A 22,399-nucleotide genomic window follows, 5' to 3' on the forward strand; every position below is an offset into this window, starting at 1 on the left:
TGTAACACCCTTCAAGATTCAACCACAATATTAGCCACAAGAAGTAAACCCTAATGGAGTATAGAGGCTGCAGACGCTCTGTCCATGCAAAACATACAGTACATGCATCAAGCTCTACTGAGGCTTAAAGGTATAGGGGAGGATTTTAATGAAGTTTTGAAAAGACCCGCCTCTCCACTCTAGAACAAAATGCACACGCCCAACCCTGTACCCACTCCCAAGAGGGGACGAGTTCATTTCTCCTCGTGCACGCTCTGTTTAAAAGTTGCTGTTTGGGTCGCTCACACAAGCTTACTTTACAATAGATTTGCAATTTTTCCAAGATGTCAGACTCACCACCGGTAAGTGAAAATGGGAACAAACACGTAGGACGGCCTTAGGTAAATGTATCATCAGAATGATTGACAATTAGGAGGACCACTTCTTTAGGTGATCCACCCGGAAAAAAGAACATTTTCCACTTTACCTTTAAATTATTGACTTAGTTGTCAATAATCAAATGAATAAATCAAATACGAACTCTGTTTTTTTTCCACATTTAGGCCATAGCAGGGTTTTAAGCAGCTGTTTTTTATTTTAATAGGAAGTTAGGTGATTTTGTTTATATTATAATCCAATACAACTGAAATGTTTCCCTAAATGTTCACTTCAGTCCTATAATTTCTGTGTTGATCTCTAACCTCTCCATTCAGAGTCAAAATGTGTTATGTCCTCGTGCTCTCCTTGTAATCAGAACATTAATTCAGTTTATTTATATAGCGCCAATTCACAGCACGTCATCTTAAGGCACTTTACAGAGACATTTCAACCAGATCATATAGTCAGATTGCTTCAAAGTGTTCTAAGGAAAACCAGTTGATTGCATCGACTCATTGACTCAAAGGCAATCCCAACTCCCTTTGAACAGGAAGAAACCTCCAGCAGAACCAGACTCAGTGTCAGCGGTCATCTGCTGAGGCCGACTGGGGTTCAAGGAGACAGAAGCAGAGATAGAAAAAGATGCAGAGATGCAAAAGGCAATTGCAAATGTCGTCCCCATCCAGGAAACACACAGCCAGGCAGACGAGCTCCGAACCAGCTCCCATGTCAAAGGATGAAGAGAGCAGATCCGGGTGGTCACAGTCAGAAAAACAGGACTACACTGAAAAACAGGCAGAGCTCCAACATCTAAAAACAAAGGTGTTGATGGGAGCAGCACAGCTGATATTTCTCTCCAGGATGGAGTCACAGCCAAACAGGAACAGACCAGATGAAACTACTATGATGAAAAAAGGCATAACATCAGAGATTGAACTAACAAATACTGCAGAATGGGAGATAGAATGAGGAAAAGTGTTCCCTATGTCCTCCAGCAGTCTAAGCCTATAAGGGACTTACACCTATAGTCTTAGCCTAGCATCTATTGGTCTTAGCTTTACATCTAGTTAGCCAGCTTTCTTTACAGAAACTCACCAGTTGGTGAATTTGACTCACTCAACAATAATGACAAAAAAATTAAAATTTTCATGATTTAAACCACTCTGTAATCACTTCCAATGTAGTCGACAATGCTAACGTTATCAGGAGGTACCTGTTTACTCTTTGCACTGCAGTACTTCAATACTCTGTAGAGATCTTTATATCAAGGCCTGTTTCTTCTGCTATGAAGAAACAGGCTAACAGTTTCAATGACACCCATTTTTCACTCAAGGTATAAACTGAAACATTTATTTTTCATGGCCCTGTTCAAACATCTCATTTTCTCTACCTTATCAGTAAAACATATTTGAAATTAAAGAATTCATGAAAGAGATGTGTTTAGATTACCCACGTGTTTATGATCAAAGCTTTTCGTCTCCACTCAATCCCAGAGCGAAGAGTGTTTTAGAGATAAAGATTAACCAGCTATTGAATAATTCACCACTATACTTTACAGAGCGCATTTATAGAGTAAAGCTGCAATTATGTCAAATGATGAAGAACACCCAAGCACAACCAGATGCCAAATTACCAACTCACACATCCTGTTTTCAAAGAATAAAATGACCAAACTATTACCTTCTGTCTAAGTGTGAAAAAATAAAAAACACTGGTTGAGACCTTTGGGATTTGTCAACAAACCCTATTTAGATAATAAATCCTGGTCATGTTCCTTAATGCCATTTGCAGTCAGAGGACTGTTTATTGGCTGACTGCTACAGCAAGAAAATAAAGCTCCAAATGAGTATGCCCAAAACAAATCATAGAAAATATAATACACCAAAAGCTATCTGTCTTTTTTTTTAAGATAAGATGTTGAGATCATATTAAATCCCTTTTGTACATTGAACCCTGAAATCTGATTTCCAAATGTGATCTCTTCCCCTCTCAAACAGAAAACCAGAATTAAGTCGAGGAAAATCCTCTCGTTTCATTAAGTCCCACTTACTTCCAAAGAGTTTAACATAAGGCAAATATAGCTACAGTGTGAGCTGCTGGTGTTTTGACGTTTTAGTGAAGATGATTTTGTGTGAGAATGACAGGATTTTAAAAAACCTTATAGTGCATTATATTCTTGCCTATTTTGCATATCTAAATGGAAAAATTAAATAACAAATAACTTAGGAAATGTGAGCCCAAATTACATGTGTGATTTGAAAGCTAACACCTTCTAGTTTCTGAATATATACATGAAAATTGGGTGAGTAAAACACAGCCCAAGCTGCATCAGTTCAAACATGACTAGAAGTAGTTTTTTTTATTCTCGAAAATAATAGGTATTTTTTTGAACGGCAGTAATAAAGGCATGCTTGCTTGTTGTTGCTGCTTTGTCATGTTTACATTTTGACATGCTGCTATGTCTATGTTAATTGTGCTCTGGTGCTCGTTGTGTCCATAAAATGAACTTGGCGATTGAATTGTGGAGAATCTAAGCTTTCCAACAATGTCTAACATGTCTATATTGGTGAACATTTTACCGGTGGAATTTTCATGATTTATTAGTTGTAAATGCTGTAAAACGATGAGTTTTGAGAGGTGAATAAAAGTGAACGTGCAAGAGCTTGCACAAGCCCATTTCTCCTCCTGCACGCTCTGTTTAAAATGTGCTGTTCTCATGCTCATAAAATCTTACTGTGTTCACATACAGCGGGGACTATATAGTAGACTTTACAGCAAATTCTGTTAACTGACCGTTCGGACAGATGGTCACTGCTTTTTGCTCTCCATTGGTCACCTAACTCCTCCTCCATCACATGGTGCCTGTGCCATCTTTGTTATTAGTCGCCACTGTCCAATAGCGACAGCCTATGGCGACAGCGTGCCGGTGTGGCAGCATATCCCATAATGCTTTGCGAAGAGAGCTCCGCGCGCAAAGCATTCTGGGATATATCTGCCTCTTCTGAGGCCTTGCTTTTATTTTCATACACTTTGTAGACACTTTTTTTCTTACGATCATTTGCCATTTCCAAAGAACCACGGTGAGAAAGGTGAGCTTCAATGAACCATAGCTCAGCACAGATATGCGCCTGAATGTGCACATGCACAGAAAAAGATAGCTAATACGTAGGGCGGCCTTACGTAAACATATCACCAGAATGATTGACAGTTAGAAGGACCACTAATTACCACCATCCACCTGGAAATAAAAGATCCTCCTCTGTAATGTAAGGTTTCACCAAAGTTTCCCTGCTAATAAAACCCCTGTATACCTTCTTTAACTCAGATCTCTTCCTGTTAAAAGGCAGTTTTTCCTCTCCACTACCGCTACAAGCATGCTTAGTGTGAGGGATTGCCTTCAAGTCAATGAGTCGATGCAATCAACTAGTTTTCCTTAGATAAAACTGAATCTATTTGACTGTATGATCTGGTGAACTGTAAAGTGACTTTAGATGATGTGTTGTGTATTTGCGCTATAGAAATAAACTGAATTTAATTCCTTTATCATGCTTTTTTTCTTTTCTTTTATTCTTCTTTTATTTGTATTCTTTTCTATTGTTTAATTCATGTAAACCTTTTTAAATTGTGCTTGTACTGAATTGTGCTGCACAAAAAAACTTGCCTTGCCTTGCCTTAGGTTTGTTTGGTTTTAAACAAAATTATTATGATGCAAAATGAGAAGAAAAAAAAAATAATTTTATTTGAATGTATTAAAATTGGTTAAAAACTGAGTCTATATGCTGTACAGTCTAGTATAACGATTTGATATTAGATGGGTACCATGACCTACAGCATGGCGCAGCAAACGCGGGGCCCGCAGACAACAAGGGGTCCTCAAGGACCTCATGGGGGCCCTAAGCGTCTTCTGAAAATAGTACATCTCACCAGTGGACTGGTGACAGTTAGACATTATGTTTTACCCTGTTGCTCTTCTTCTTTATTCATTTATAGATCATTTCATCATATTAATCAAATAGAGAATTTAAGCTTTTATAGAGACTTAAAAATGACAATATCTAAAAGAAAACTTACCATACAAAGAAACTTTTAAAATAAGTTTATTATGTATGAACTTTAGGTGAATGCTGACCTCTCCAGGTCATAGGTGAATGGCGTATTATTGGGTCCATTTTTAAATGTAGTCTGCTAGATAAAAGAAAAAATGAATTAAATAATAAACAACCAAGCAAATCGAAAAATTCTACGCCCAACAATTAGACCGAAAACCGAGAGTAGTTACCGTTCAGTTCGACACAAATACACAAAACCGTTACAGGCCTAGTTAATCAAACTAATCAGATTGTCTCCAAAGATGTTTAATGTGAATAAATAATCATGTAGATCTGGAGTTTATGTTTTATAGGATAATTAATACAGAAATTTCACTTTTATCCAAATTAGTCATGCAGGTATTGGTGATTTAAAAGAGCAAAGTCAGTTTGGAAAAGTCCAAACATTTATCCCAATAGTTAGTCCTCTGCATGCCTCTTTTATTGCAAATAAATTCACCTTATGGCTGCAAGAAGTTAGACTTGCAAAAATTTAGAATAGATAATTGTAGAAATGGTTATATGTTCAGGAAAAATACCAACCAGTTAAAGCTAAATGCTAAAATGCTAGATATCTCTACATTAACTTCCCTGATTTCCTTCCTGAGGGAAGAGAAATATTAGATAAAAAGGCAGAGTTTAGATATAAAAATAGATTTTATTTAACCAGTGATCCAGGCGGTGAAGAGCTTGGGAGATTTTAATATGTTTAAATGTTCTTAATTGGGCTCAGAGTGGAGCGAGGCACCCTGAAAGCATTCACCCAAAACAGTTCTCTAAAGGTAAGAGCAGTTTGGCTTTTATTGAATTGTAATGAGAAGTGGAAAATTGCATGTTAATTCTGTCCCTGGAGAAAGTGTGCTCCCTCTGCTCAGTGTGAGGCGTTGCTGTAACACGGTCAAGGAAGTGTGGCTGTGATGCTGAGTTTCTCAGCTTGTTTAAGGTTCCATAACACTACCTGATAATTATCCTTCAGCTTCATTCTGCCTCCATTTCTACAAATTCCATCAATGCGTAAATTAAAAGATCTTTCACATGTTTTACTACTTCATTTCACTGCCAGATTTCAAAATAACATCTGACCCCTCATGTAGATTAAAGGAATTTGTTCAGGGAAAAGTCTGAACAGCGATACTATTCCTCCAAAGCCGACTTTTACACATTCAGTGCAGAGATACTAACCTTTATAAAACATTTACTTCCAGTTGAATTGGTCCCTGATGCGGGGGGGAGGGGGTTACTATTAGGCAATACTACGCAGCTGCCTAGGACCCCAAGTTCTTGGGGACCCCATAAAACTCTGTTTACATGTATATTAATGCAACTATTGCTTATTTGTGCACATTAATTAACCCCCCAAAAACAGACAACAGCAAACCATTTGGAAACAAACGGTGCAAAGAGCAATGTTGCGAACTTAGCGCTTTTTTCACGATATTTGGCGACTTTCAAGACCCCTCTAGCGCTTTTATTTTAAAAAAATCTAATCTAGCGACTTTTTTCTGCTACTGGGGACTAAAAACATCTAAAAGCAGCGAACTCTGCTCTCCAGAGCAAGTATCTCGGTAACCCCGCCTCCTGCTCTCCTCTATCTTGTCTGCCGTCATGATTCATGCAGCTATTATTTCATCCAAATGAAAAATGGAGAACAGATAAGCAGATCATTGCTTGTCTACAGTGAAAAGAAGGACTGGGTTATTTACTTTTGCCGTCGCCTTTGAGGAAACACAGGAAGGAGCAATCAGCTAAGTGAGCTTAGAGCCTGGAAAAATTCTTTCATTCCTTTTGAGACAGCATGAAAAGGGATAAGAAGAGGGACAAAACGTACAACAAATAATGGATGTCTATTCTATTAAAATGTCTGTATCTGTATAATAGGTCTGTTTTATGTGTTGTCTTCTCTATTCAGAGGGGCCCCTGCCTGTCTTTGTCTAGGGCCCCAAATTTCCTACATCTGTCCCTGCCCCGATGGACATATTTTCTGAAGAAGCAAGAGTGTAAATCTGCAGCAGAAAGAGATGAACCCACCCAGCAATAAGGAGCTATTTTTGTTGGTAAGGTAAGTTCTGTTAAGATAAAAATATTCACTTACTTCCTGAGTGCTTCTATATTCTGGGATAAACTCTCTGTAACATGTTTTTTTTAGGTGACTGCATTATTTTGGTTTGTAGCATATATGCTACATTAGGCCATCATGCTACACAGAAACAGCTTTATAGGACTGGCAAATTATTATTAAAAACTTGGCCAAATAATAAAAATATCCTGTTTAAATATAAATGTCAGTTTTATTACTAAGTTGTTCGACATCCATTTTGGACCATTATAACTCAAAATTTGCATTTTGTAAAATTTTACTTGTTTGGTAAAAATACGTTTTTAAGATTTAACAGGTATTTATTCTCTGCTGTTTAAATCAGTTTATCACACTTTTATTAAAGAGTACTTTGTTTTTCCAACTTAACATTATGGTAAAAATCAGTTGTTATAAGAAAAGGGTAACCAATTAAAAATCAGCGGGTTCCGAATAAAGACAATCATCAACCAGTAAAAATCCAGAGACATTTTTTAATTAGAATCTGTTACTTTAAACAGAATTTAACACTGAAATAGAATGAGGTGTTATGCGTCCATGTTATACATTGAATCTTAAAATATATTTATATAAATATATATATATATATATATATATATATATATATATATATATATATATATATATATATATATATATATATATATATGTATATATATAAAAGAAAAATTTTTCATTTTTAAATCTAAAGTGTTTCTTTGAAGTAGAGAACAACAATCGTTCAGTTTGGTATATAGACAATTTCCTGATTCACATATTCTATAAAACACATTTATTTTTGATTCTTTTCATGGTGGAGAATCCTGCTTCACAGCAGCAGGTTGAGCCAAACATCCTCTAAATGTGCAGTGTCATCTTTGAGCACCATTTCGCTTTTCTTTCACCAGTTCACCACAGTTCTTCCAGCAGTCCACACTTTCTCTGCTCTCTTTTTCTCATCGTCTTCTCCTTCTTTCCCATCGCCCGGCTTGCCACAGGTTTGCCTGCTGTGTCTAAAAGTAGCAGCAGCAGCAACCCAGACTGACAGCAGCTCATTGGCTCATTTGAAATACGTGCAGCCTGGTGCCGGACGCTCCGGAGGGCTTTACCGTATTAACAGGAGAAGCCGTGCAACTGAATTTAGTAACAGACAACATGAGTAATTTATAAATGTTTTAAATGAGGTTGGGTCCAGATTAGCCAGCAGGTGGGTTCGGATCCGGACCGTGGTCCGCTAATCTGTGACCTCTGTTATAAGGTAACAGAGTTGCTTAGGGGTCGCCTTTTACAGCTGCTTTCTGTATCTCTGCTTCTGTCTCATTGATCCCCAGTCGGCCTCAGCAGATGGCCGCTCACACTGAGCCTGGTTCTGCTGGAGGTTTCTTCCTGTTAAAAGGGAGTTTTTCCTCTCCACTGTCGCTGCAAGCATGCTTAGTGTGAGGGATTGCATCTGAGTCAATGACAACTGGTTATCCTCAGATAGAAAATTTTGAATCAATTTGACTGTATTATTTGGTTTAACTGTAAAGTGTCTTGAGATGATGTGTTGTTAATTGGTGCTATAGAAATAAACTGAATTGAATTGAAAAGATTTCATAGGTTTACTGATGAAATCTTTTGCTTGTTTTTAACACAATTTTTTTTTGGACTTTGGATTTTGTATTTATATATTTTGATTTTTCATTAAATCTGCAAGAAAACACCTCAGCTTCAGGTCTCTGCATTTGGGTCCTCTAAAAACCAGCACACAACCTGACAGATCGCTACAATTTATACCTTTGAATAGTTTTATTAGTTTAGTGTTTTCCCAAACAGAAAAGAAATTGTAAATTGTACACTTTGTTGCCTATCATCTCACATAAGTATGGGATACAGAGCAGGAACAAACAAACAACTGAAATAAATAAATAAATAAAAATAAAAGAAAGGAAGCCGGCATACAACGTCACATTCACATTAATACAATTTTTGTAAAAAAAAAAAGAAATATTTATGATCTCTTTTGACCTTTTTGCAGTCATAAACAAAAAAGGCAGTTGAATGGAATTTGTATTTTTAAATCCTCGTCTGAGAAGTATATTAGTAGTTTTTGAACCTATAATATAAAGATGTTCTCCTGTAATGTTCCTGTTAGTATTTCGCTTGATTCCCAGAACCACTGAGCCCAGACTGCGAGCCGTGATCATCTTTAGAGCCGACACTGTTGTCACCTCACAGAGGCCCCGTAGGAATTAGGCCCCCAGAAGATCTGCTCCGAGCTCACCACAAACACCCACTAAGCCCTGCTTCTCTGCAGCGCTGGATATCACTGGGATTTCACACTGGGAATGGAAATATTAGCAGGACAAATATTTCAACCATTACAAACTTGTATCTAAAAAGGCATGCGGCTCAGACACAGCATTTCCACTCCGTCCCTTTGAATGTTAAAATCAGCTTGGCAAAAGAAGCGGCACCATAAAATTCAGCTGTGGTTTTCCTTCAGCCAAAGCGCTTTTCTTTTTTAGGGTGGGGGTAAAAAAAAAGAGGGAGGAAAGCCTAGGTCTTAGCTGTGAGAGCAAGAGTGTGGGGAAAAGCATGGGTCCATCTGGCATGGAGAGACGGAGCTTTGTGGAGACGGTGCCCAAGGCTCACTGCTACTGAAGGGTTTTTCTTCCACCTTAAGGACACCTCTGAGCCCCCGCCGCCTGCCTTTACATGAAGTACAGCAGATGATGGTACAGCCTCTGCTGGTCCTTCATCCAAACCTAAAACAGGCTGTTCTTACACAAACATGCCTGCAGAGACAAAGGCTCAGGAACAAAGAGTTAACTCACGCTTAAGGTTATTGCAATACAAAGGGTTAATATAAATCTATATTACAGAAGTCAATTTAACCCTTTATAGGACAAGTTACTGTTTTTGATCACTTGCATACCCCTTACAAATGAACTCCCCCCCCCTTCCCTTAGTGAGGTCTAGAAGCACAAGATCTATATCCAGCCATTCAGCAAAGATGCTGCTACATGGCTGTACATCTTATTTAGGCATTTGACCATCAGATGAGCCCTTGAATGATATATTACCTACTGTCGAAAAATAAAGGTAAAAAGCTCATTGAAAAGTTAAAAGTAAAATTAAAAATTAATAAGCCTACTTAACAATTATATTTCTGTTTATAAATTAAAAATCTAAATATCAGCATTAATGCCTCTAAGGTTATGTGGCACCAAAAAAAAGAAAGTGTTTCTTTCTCCTTCAGAGCGTTTTTCATGACTTTCTTATAGAAGCACTTTTGTTTTTTTTATTTATTTATTCAGGCAAGTTGGCGTTTCTTGTAATTCCATTTTAACAGTGACATTCATTTCTGCCGTCAAAATATCCATATTTTGTGAATGTTCCAAAGGTAATAAGATCTTGTCCTGGATTTCAATAACACTTTTGGCTTGAAATTTGGATTTTCAAAGTATTTCAATTAGTTCCCTATAAAGGGTTAAATCGCTTCAATCCTAATATACCAGATATATGCATAAAATGTTTAGTCGAAAAGGGAATTTGTTTCTTTGTATCTGGGAATGCAGGGAAACTAAAAACTTTTGGAGAGCAATAAAAGATACTGCAGAACATTGTGTCTCAAAGGATATTGCACTAGATCCCGTTTTCCCAATCTTTAGGATTGTATCCAAAAAAATGCTTTATTTACCAAATGTGAATAATTTTCGATTGATATTTGTCTACTACAAGCTAAAAGACTATTCTGGTAAAAAACAAAAAAACAAAAAAAAAAACGGGCAAGGTATCAAACAATGGATCAGGCGAATGCTAAAGACTTTACCTCTGTAACGCATATCTCCAAAAGGGGAAAAACAAATTATTTGAATACATTTGGAGCATGGGCGGCTCTAGACAGGGGCCAATGGGGGCCGGTGCCCCTGCAGATCATGTCCTGGCCCCTGTTATGGCCTCTGTACTGAAGACATAAAACTCAATGACATTCTAATGATGATATGCGCTGGAACAGACATGGTTACTGGTAGGTCCTTTGGATCTATTTCATTTTTTTAAATCTTTACAAATTCTGTTTTACTAATTATTTAAAAACAGTAAGGTGATAGCTTCAGTCGTACTAAGATAGGATCCCAGTTTTGATCTGCTAAATTTTTTCAAAACAAATAAACAAAATAATCTCATTTTTACAGCTGAAATTACCAGTCTGATTTTATAGAAAACTGTTTCTTTTTAAGTTAAAATAACAGTTTGCTATAAAATTAGATTGATTGTAAAAATTGATAGTAAAAATTCCTAAATTACGAATGTATATTGACCTATTATTTCAAATAATAACTTTGATTGATCTTGTAGATATTTTTATAGCTAAGGGATTTTTTTTTATATAAACATTTTCAAGCCAAAAATGAATATTTTCAGTTGGAAGACATATCATTTTAAAGTCGTAGGGGAATAATTTTTAAATATCAAATCATTCTGGCTTAAACATGTATATAAATGTACTCTTTAACAGACGATATATTGTCCCAAAATTTAGAAAATTTCCATTTAAATCCTCTTCCAAAACATCTTCGTCCCCGCTTTCCTCCTCTAAATAAAAAATGTATGACGGAGGAGACTCATACACGACCTCCGACACTAAACTCTCCTCCTCTTGCATGTTTCCTCTGTCCATAGCGTTCCTTAACAGTGTCGTTTCTAAGTCACCAATTTAGTGCAACTTGGTCCCAATGGAATTTCCCATTGGGAACCTACTAGCACTAAGTTGCTAACTGGTTAGCAAGATGCTTCTGACAAACCGGCCATGACCAAAGTTGCTTGTGAACCTTCCGCCACAAAAATCCTGCCCCGTTGAAAAAAGACCAATCACATTCACTTTATTCACTCGTATAAAGTCGTGCACCACCATGGGAGAATTCAGAAATGCTACGGTTGGAACAACCGCTTCCCTACGACTTGAATCCCCATGCCTGTTTTTTTTGTTTCATGCTTTTCTGTGCCCCCATGTAAACATGCAGGCCCCCTCCCTGGCCCCCTGGTACTATTTGGTCTAGAACCGCCACTGATCTGTAAACCCTTCTGGAACTTTTGAAGGAGTGGACTTGTCTCAAAATGAAGAAGCCAGCCAAAGACAAGATTAATGTTGGACCAAAAGGTTAAACAAGGGAGCCTCAGCAAAGGACTATTATCTTCTGTAACCTCAAACTAAACTATGCAGATATGTGTTCGTTGATATTGTTGACTGTATTAGTTATATGGCAGATAGATTGTGGTGGTTTTCAATGGTCAAAAATCAGGACACCTTCAGTCGATCATCTGATTGCCTCAGGACGGGAGAAGAAGCGTTTATTTCAAAGATCAAATTCACATGCTGTCTGCCAAATAATCTGCCTTGTTAATTGTTTTATGAAAGAACAATTTATAAATCATAATTTTCCCATAGCAAAACCACTTTCCAGCTTTTGCTTCAAGGTGTTAAAAGGACTTCATTTTATTTATCTCTTACCCCTAATAATTGTTGAGTTGTATTTGTTCTGTTTCAAGTTTCATGAAAAGTTAATTACATTAAGAAATCCTTAGCATAAATGTAACTTGCTCTTTTTGAAAATTCACCTTTAAGTATTCTTAATAATTAGTGTTTCACTTATTCACTTTGTTACAGTAAGATCAACATAACTCAGGAGTGCTCTAATTCTGTCATCTATGTGCAAAGGAAGGATTTGTCTAATCATGTGGGGTTTATCATAATCAAATATAAGCTTAAAAATCAGTCCCTTTACATGCCGTCAACAATATCATTCTAGTGTAACAATCAGTACATTGTTTTCAGTTAAAAATGCTTCTAAACCCTCGGGCCCTAATTCTATTTTGATCGCCCCTGCTTAAACTCTGCTAACTGTGCTGCTCCTTCTGTCTTTCAGCGAAAAAACAAGCAGCTGTGTGAGTCAGGCATAATGTGTGTGTGTAGAAAATGTGTGTGTGTTGAGTTTCCGTTTGCCTCGGGACAGAACCCAGAACCATTTTGGACCTTACTGGGTGGGTGGAAGGAGGGAGGGGGGAGTTTACAGCACTTTAGTACAAATTGATTTTCTAACCTTTAACATGTTAATTTCAAGACATAATAAGATGTAAATGTATTAATCAATATATTTCTTATAAAATCGACCATAGTTTTTCACTTTTTATAAACATTTAAAAAGGAGGATCAACACTCTGCATAAATTTCAGCTTCTCTCAAGGTTCAACTCCAAAAATCACAGCAACATCGATAGCATTTGCAAAACAACATAAACAAAATATAACTAAAACCAAACACTTTATAATAGAAAATGTCTAGACCAGATCGTATTTTCTTGTGCACATTATTTGTATTTTCTTTTTAGAAAGTTTTGTCATTGTTTGTCTTGTAGTATTTTCTGATGACTTTGGTCCCACTCATTACTGAATTACTCAAAACGCATCCAAATAGAACGTGCAGAAATTCGACTTTTTCAGCAACAGGTTTCCTGCATACCTGTCTTATCATATGTCCGGACGTGGATGCATAGAGAGAATCCAGTTCTTCATGGGATTTTATGTTTATTGCCATATTAATCTATGTTTTAACATAACTGTAATCTAATTATCTGCTGTTTAATTATCCTATTGATCTGTTTATACTGAAACATAATAGAACAAATATTTTATACCCCAGACAGACATGATGACATTGAACAAACAACATAGAACAGACAGACAGACAAAGAACATAAAGACAGACAGACAGACAGACAAATGCCGGCTTCTAACATAGTTTTGTTTATATTAATATATAGTCCTATTTAACAGATACAGAACGTCGTGGCATTTTTGAGCTTCCAGCGTGTGTGTGTCAGCGCACACACAGACAGGCTCATAGGAGGAGAGAGGAAAAGGGAGGGGGCTTGGAATGCAGGGGAGGCTTTTGCTAAGAAAAACTTGTTTTGAAACTTTTAGATGTTGTCTTACAAATTTTTAAACTTTTCTTATATCCACTGTTTACGTAACATATTGTTCTGTAATAATTAACAACTTTTCGACCAAGTATGTTTAAACATTGGGCACAGTTAAGCCTTTTCTGTTAGAACAAACAACTGGACACCCATTTTTCATGCAGCTCTGCTATTAGAAAATGTGACGCAGTTACAATTAAAGTGAAAGCAGACGTCTTTTGCAGATATAAAGTGATCACTTTTTTTGTTTAGTCTTTTATGTTTTTAGACTTATTTATATAAATGTTTGCACTTTTTATGTTTTGTTTCCTTATTTAATGACTTTTATTTCCTCCTTTTGTTTTGACCTCTTATGTCCTCTGGGACACTTAGGAGAGGTTATTAAACATCTCTACATTTTGTAGGGACTAGATCTTACTTTACACTGTTTTCAGTCTGATTAAATTACAGTGAATAAGCAGATCTGATTACAGATTCTGGAAGGAGGTTTGAATTTAAACAGATGTTTTTAGTGTACACTTAGATTTCAAACACACACATTTCAAACGGCACCGGTCAGACAGAGTCACACGTTAATACAGAATCACACGGAGCTCCTTAGACATTCATACCATTAAATGCCATGGCAATAAATTATTCTTTTCTATAAAGAAAATACAGTAAAAATGTTGTTGGAAAAAACATGCCTGCAGAGACGGGAGGAAAAGCTGCATCCTGTCAGCTGATGTGAACGTTCTGATACGGAGAGAGGAGAGCAGAAAAGATGGAATAAAACAAACAGCCATGGTCTGCAGGAGAAGGAGCAACAGGACAGGCGGACAAACGAGAGACTGTGAGAGAGAAAAATATAAGAAAGGCAGAAACTGAGAGATGTCTCTTTTATTTACCCTCATGCTTCAGTGCTTCTTGTTAAGAAGAGGGAGGACACAGGGGTCTTATCACCCAATTTGCTGCCTATGTCTGTGTTTCTCGATTGATTTCTGTGACAAAGTCCAGCATCATTTTTCAACTCTCCTTCATCGTCTCCTTCTGAGCCATGAGTCTCTGTCTTTATCTCTCCTTTCGTTCTTCCTCTCATACATCAGAGCAGAGTAACACCATGCTGCCCCCCCCCCACCTGCACCGCCGAACAGAGCTGAAGATGTCCTTTAAACAAGCGCACAAAGAATATAAAATATCCATCATGTGTGTTAAATATAGACTATTTCACAGATGTTTTATGAAAATGAGAATTAGGACATGCTTGAAGCACACTGATGACAAATCCCCTCTAAGCTTTAATTAGAAACATTGGGGTAAAAAAAAAAGGCCAGTCTACAGCACGTACAACTTTTAAAGTGTATTAAATGCCGCAATCATATTTAAAAACGTTATAATCTCTCTATATAATTAGAATTTTATGAGTAATTGAGAGTGCAAGTCACAGGTCAAGGTGAGTGTTAATTCTCACACAAAACCTCATCAGCGGTACAATGACAACACGGCCACATTCAGATTAATGAAAACTCCTAAAAAATATATTATTATCAGGATTAAGATGTTAGACAGGAAAAACAGGACAGAGGGACCCAGATCTGCCTCTGAGTCGCTTCCTTTTGCAGGAATTCAGATCAATGCCCTCCTTTTCGTCTTTTTAAAGAATAGAGACTCTTTTTTACCTGTAATGTTTAGGAACATAAGATTATATCATTTTAGAGCAGTCTGGAAGTCTGAGTGGGTTTACCTGTGCTGCTCATCAGCTGCAATATTAATCCTTTAGAACAGGGGGGCGGGGGGGTTACCATGCTGAGACCCCCCCACCCCCATCCCACCACACACACTAGAGAAAAATCTAAATCTAGACAACTCGTTTTTTCATCAAATAATAAATAATAATAAATAAAAGAGACAATTTGGCAATGAAACGAGACAGTTTAGATTTAAAATAAGAAAACACAATTGCATTGTCTTATTTCAACTGCATATTTATACATCTAATTATCTTATTTTTAGAGTAAAAATACTCATTCCATTGGCAAATGATCTCATACACTGCAAAAACGATCTAGAAATAAATAAAAATTTCCTTAATTTAGTGTATTCACCCTTAATTTGAGCAGGTAAATGAGAAAGTTTGCCAATGGAATGAGTAATTTTACTCTTAAAATAAGATAATTAGATAATATGCACTTGAAATAAGACAATGCGATTGTGTTTTCTTATTTTAAGTTTAAATTGTCTTGTTCTATTGGCAGAATGTCTCTTTTACCTCCTTAATTCAAGAACAAATGCCCTTATTTTAAGAAAAAATAACTTATCTAGATTTAGATTCTTTTGCAGTGTACCTATTCAAATTAAGGGTCAATACACTAAATGTAAGACTTTATTTCTTATTTCTAGATCGTTTTTACAATGCCAAATTAATGTTTGCAAAAAAAAAATCCACTTTCTTAATATACCCGTCAGACCAGCATACCTATAGTCAATATGCGTGTGCAAGAGGTCAGATTTGTGTTTATCCCTTTTGTTTTGTAGAAAAATACATTTTAAACTACATGGACGGGCATGTATCCCTTTAGTCATGTACGAAAAAAAAAACAATTCAAGGTCAGATCGCCATACGCTTCAAAAAACACCAAAAAGTAAGTAATTAAATTGTTTTTGTGCATGACTAAAGGGATATACGCCCATTGAGGAAGTTTTAGGTTTATTTTTCTTACATAAAACTAAAGGGATGAACGGGGATTGACTATGGGTATGTTGGTCTGACTGGGTATGCTCATCTGACAGAACACTGGTTTAGCTTAAGAATATTTACTAACATTTATTTCAAAGCTCTATTTTACTCCCACTTCCGTCATGGTTTTGGTTCTGCTTAATTTTATCTTTGAGTTTTCATTGGTTTTATTTCCATTTTGTGTTATTCAGGTTATTTTTGATTGTATTAGGTACAATGGTATTGGTAGCCATTCAAAATTTCCCCATTTTCCTTGATGGCCTCCATCTCCTGGTCAGCCCCTGTGATTCAGTGAATGGGTGGAGACACAGTAAAAAAAATATGCAAAAGGGGGTCACTCCAGTGGCTGGAAGTTGGAGGGAAGTGGGCTGCCATTCAGCTGGTGTTTGACTGGGAACGGCCATTTTGAATGGCTGCTACTGTTATTCTTGTATGCCCTCTGTTGCCCTCTTGTGTCAATCTCCTTCTCCTAGCTCCCTTCTAGACTCCTCTGTCCATGCCTGCTCCCAATCTGCTAATCATCCAAGTCTTTCTCTCACTCATATTCCAAAAAAAAAATAAAAAATCCACTGGACTTGGTTTCCAAGTTTGAAGAGGTTTCGCTTCCCATCCAGGAAGCTTTTTCAATTCAAAATGTAAGGAATAGCGTTGAGTTTGAGGTTTTATAAGGTAGCCCAACAAAGCCTTGTTTTTGTTTTGAAGACATGCAAATTGGAACAGATGAAGGGGGTCAACCCTTTTGGAATCGGGGTCGTTTGGCTTCTTTTGCTAGACTGTCCTACAAACTCCCACATCTTAACTGAGTAGTGAGGCTGTTTGAAGTTCCAGGGCGAGCTGAACCACTTCCTGAAGCGGTCACGTGGTGTGGCGGGGTAGCAAGGCTTCGGACGTCATCCATTTTGGCTCCTCCCCCAAATGAACATATGGAAACTTCACCCTCCAGTACTTGACACGAAGCCGCGGCTCATCTCATAACATCACTACTTAATGGCCCCAGTTAAGCTCCATATGACTTCATGTCTGTCAGTACTGTATGAATGTTTATTTTTTGTTTATTGAAAGGTTAAAATACCAGATTCACACAGCTGTGTTATAACAAAAAGGAAAAGACCTTTAAGTGCCCTGACACCTGTGCTGGGATGAATCTTACACTACTTACCGTAGAAAGCTTCAAAGTGCAGATTTAATTCCCTATTTTTCATGTTCATAGGATATAGTATTAAACGTCAACTATGTTTAAGAATAAAGTCTAGAAAAAAAGATATTTCATGATGATAAAAAACTTTATCATAGTTTTAACATTTTTGCCCTCCATTTTCCTGAGTTCCCTCTAACGCCCCCTGGTGGCCTCCACCACTTTAGCAAACCACTCTTTTAATCATATTTTTTGGTCCGCTAAACAGCTTTTCATTAGTTGCCGACTTCTTCGTTAGTTGTTCGCCTGCTGGTTGCCGTTTAAGCCGTTAACATTTCTTCTGTTTACTTTAGAGATCTGAGGTGAGACAGGCTGACCTAAGGGGAAGTTTATCGTTGGGTTTTTCTACATCTGAGGCAAACTCTTAAAGTCGTAGGGAAGCAGCTGTTCCAACCGTTGCATTTCCGAATTCTCCCGAGTGGTGCCCGACTTTACACTAGTGAATAAAGTGAATGTGATTGGTCTTTTATCAAGGGGCGGGATTGTTGTGGCGGAAGGTTCGCAAGCAAATTTGGTTGTGGCCGGTTTGTCTGAAGCATCGTTGCTAACCAGTTAGCAACTTAGTGCTAGTAGGTTCCCAATGGGAAATTCCATTGGGACCAAGTAGCACTAAATTGGTGACTTAGAAACGACACTGTCAAGGAACGCTATGGACAGAGGAGACATGCAAGAGGAGGAGAGTTTGGTGAAAAGCTTGGTTTGGTGTAGAAGGCTTACAGCCGTACATGTTTGAGCCCTTGCCTCGCAACGCTGCCAGTTCTGTTAGCTCTACGCCTGCTGAAGACTCAGACGTCCATCCCCGTGAACACTGGGACGAAACTCAATGGGAAAGGAAAGGATTCTGATTTCTTATTTCAATCGTTGCGTGTATTAGCTGCAACACATGAATCAAGATGCTATGACCGAAAAAATTAGATTGACAGATGACCATTGATATATGATTGGCCGAATTTAGGTGTTCAGGCTGACGTATAACTAACTGGCCTGCATAAGATAACGAAAAAAAAAAAACACACAGATTTTAAGATTTTAAGAAGGATTTTTTTTTAAACCGAAATTTTCTACATTTTAGGACAATATGTTCTGATAAAGAGTACATTTATATACATGTTTAAGCCAGAATGATTTGTCTTTTAAATATGACTTTCCTATGACTTTAAATTGTGAAGTAAAACCAGTCAACCCAGACTTTTTATTATTAATCAGAAATGCTTCATTCCACACTGAAGAAAAATGATCTATGAAAATATTTCTTGAAAATAATGTGCCTGCCCTTCATTTCAACAGGGAATTAAAATCACCAATGGAATATTTTTTTTTTTTTTACCTCAAAATTAAATGAATTTGTATACATTGCATTTTAAATAAGACATTGGAGATGTTTTACTTTTATTTCAATACCAAAATATTTTTATATTGCCAGATCTGCTTATATAAAAAGCAAATAGACAGATTTCAAGAAAAGTTCCTTTGAATTTAATTTTTAGCAGCGCAAAATTAAGATTCCAGTCAAACGTGATGTTATTCACTGAGATGTGTCATACTGTAGCACCTTCAAAGTATGTTTGGATTTACAAATAATTACCAGAAAAAACACATATGCCATTTTAAAGCATACCACCAGTTTACATTTTTTCTTTTCTTCTAGGTTTCTATGAATTTTTTTAAATAATTATAATATAAACAATTAATTTACATTAATCAATGTCAGTTCTCTGGTTGTATATACTGACAGGTTTATTTGGTGGAGGGGTTTGTTTCTATTTATGTTCAGGTGAATTTAGTTAGTTTGGAAATTGGTGTTTGGTTTGATGTTAACCAATCTTTTTTGTATGTATTTGATTGATTCATTATTTTTTTTCAGTCTGAAATAAAATTCTTATTCATTCATTCATCCAACCATTAATTAATTCATTTGTTCAACAATAATATGAATAGGAATACATGATAAATTCTAAAAGTGTTGAAAATCACAGATATATAACAGACTGATAGAGCAAAAAAAAAAATAGAAAAATAAAAATGTGAAAAGTCTGCAAGAGCAAGAGAAGTGTAAGCTAAATTTTATATATATACATATATGTATATATATATATATATATATATATATATATATATATATATATATATATATATATATATATATATATATATATATATATATATATATATATATATATATATATATATATATATATATATATATATATATATATATATATGTGTGTATATATATGTTTATATATATATATATATATATATATATATATATATATATATATATATATATATATATATATAAATGTATATGTGTGTGTCTATATGAAGTGTTATTTTTTTCTGTAATTGTATTTGTTTTGTAGTATTTTAACAGCATCTTCTCTGTGAGAGCTAACCCTATAATCCACTTTTAAAGCCACTGTTTAATACAAACAACCTGTTTTGTTTCCACCCTTGCGTTCCTAAGCTGTAATAAAAACCAGCTGACCTGCTTCACTTGATGTGAAACTTCAAGAGATGGTCGGGCTGAATGTAAGGAGGCCCAAAGCAAAGCTCTGGCTGGCAGGTGATTACTTGACAGGGGTCAAGTTGTTGGGTTGATCCCATGAAGTGGCAACGGGCCGCTGATAACAAGACCACTTCTGCTGGTGGCAGCTTTAAGTATAGCAAGCAATTAGAGGATCATTGCTCCCACAGACTGGAGTGTGAAATGATATCTGTGGAGAGATAAAAAGAGGTAATCTTACTTTTATCAGAGAGTCATCTCTGGAGGAAACTGACGAAGAGGAATCTTGTTAAGACAAAGTGGAGAACTGAGATTTTTAATAATGCTAAAGTCCTCCCTGTCATCTATTCTTATCAACCAAATAAAGCGCAGGCTGCAAAATGACTGGGTTACAGGTGAAATTAAAGCTATTTGATCATTTCAAGAGTCAGATTATCAGTAATACCCCATCATCCGAGGCATAGCTGACATTGTGCTGGCCTCTGTGTTGGGTTTCTGGTGATTCTGATGTCCCCTATTGATCTAAGGACAGCTCATCCCACCCACCCTTTTTCCAGCATCAAATCGTGCGCAGTGAGATAAACGCTCGCCAGCAATGAAAAGTTGCGAGCCAAAAGTTTGAGCCGAAGAAAAGAGAAGAAGCAAAGATGAAAAATTGAGGAAGTTTAAGCTGTGGAGCCCTTCCCCTGAAGGCAAGCTGGCCTGCCATCTGTGCAGACTCTCCAGCCATAGCCACCACCCCTGGAAGAGCCAGGGAGAGAGGGAAGGATGGAAGGAAGGAGCGAAAAAACAGACTGGGACCAAGTTGCTGAGAAAATGGAGAAATTTTTAAATGGATGATGGAAATATAGCAGATAAGAGCAACGTTATCTAAAGGAGCGACATTCCTGCCTGACCATCTAAACCCAAACAGCTCTGAGGACAGTGACATAACGTCTGCCCTCAGAGTGACAGAGGAGAAGCCTCTACAGCCCTGAAAGGCTGCATTTGACAAGCAGGCTTGAGATTTGTCTCCCTCCCTGCCACTGACACGGAGTCCACTTTTTAACCAAAAAGGATCCTAGTTTTGTTGTTTTTTTCTTCTTCTTCTTTTACTCCCCTTTCCTGGGAAAATCTGCCAGAGCTTATCCATCGAAGCCAACACATGAACTTTCAATCAGGGATTAGCCGGATTTTCCAATGTGGATCTTCTTTTGTGAATTTGGCCAGCATTGCCTGTGTCGTTGGCAAAGGGAACGTAAATAGAATATGATCCCTGGGCCAAGGGATTGCCTCTCTCTCTCTCTTTTTTTTTTTCAAAGAAAGACTTCAAAAACAGGGCACACTTAGCCTGCTCCACGAGTGTGATGTTTCTGCTGTTTTTGAAGTGTGACTTTCACATTAGACCACCATAAAAGTCCAAGAAGCCATTTCAAGCTCCTTTTGTTCACAAAGAGCAAAAATGAGAAGTAACACGCGACAATGTGATTTACAAGAGCAGAGAAAGGAGAAGCGGTGCTTGCAGGAAGGGAACCTCTTACTTTAGAGGAGTATTACATTCCACTATCTCCCTGAACCCTCCCTTTCCATGCAGCCACACTATCTACCGTCGTCCTTGGTGCTGAAGTCCAGTCTTCACAGATCTAGATGCTAATCCTAGCTTACTGTGCTGTCAGCTCAGATAAGAGGGGCCCCACCATAGATCAGCGGCGTGTGTGACTCCTGCAGACTCTAGTGCTCTATCAGACCACTCCATGTGGCCGGGGGGCCACCGCCGGAGTTGGACTGAGCTCATCCCGATTGAGGGCTTATAGACAGGAACACACATGGGCATGCATGCATACAGTATGGAGATCCATATAGGAACACAGCGAATGACAACATGCAGTGGATCCTCAGACTTAAAGATACGGTAGCTACCCGGGAAGATTAGCTTCCACATGGGCTGAGGTTTTATCTTAAAAAGGGAACAATAGGCAAATATGCCACCCAACTGGGCATTGTGTTTGTTCTTTAAATGTCAGAATGAAAATCCCTCCCTACAACTTTGAAAGCGATAGGGCTTTAATCAGCGGGCTAATGCTGTTGCATCTGTCATTCACTGGTCGGTGCAGCAACGCCAGGAGACGTTACAGACGCTGTTTACTGGAAATCAGGCAAAATGATTATCCTTTTTCCTCAATCATCCTTCCTGTTCAGAAATTAGAGATGGACAGAGCATGACAGCTTACAATCAGATAGGTCCCATCAATTACACACATCATCATCAAATACAAATTAAATACAAATTTTAAGTTTAATGGCTTCTTCTTCATTTTCTTCGGCTAATTTCAAACAATAGAGGAAAATAAACTTTATATAAACCATTTTTTGCTGAAAGTGGTATTTCAGATTGTTGGATGTGGGATTCTTTGGAAAATCTGTAACTAGACAGGGTTTATACAGGAATGAGTAACTCTAAATTAATGCAGTTTAATGCTATTATAATGCCCTTAAAATATGTTTTAATGCCATCAACAAGTACC

The sequence above is a fragment of the Cyprinodon tularosa genome, unplaced genomic scaffold, assembly GCF_016077235.1.
Source record: "Cyprinodon tularosa strain WSP-4 unplaced genomic scaffold, ASM1607723v1 ctg78, whole genome shotgun sequence".
Lineage (NCBI taxonomy): Eukaryota > Metazoa > Chordata > Actinopteri > Cyprinodontiformes > Cyprinodontidae > Cyprinodon > Cyprinodon tularosa.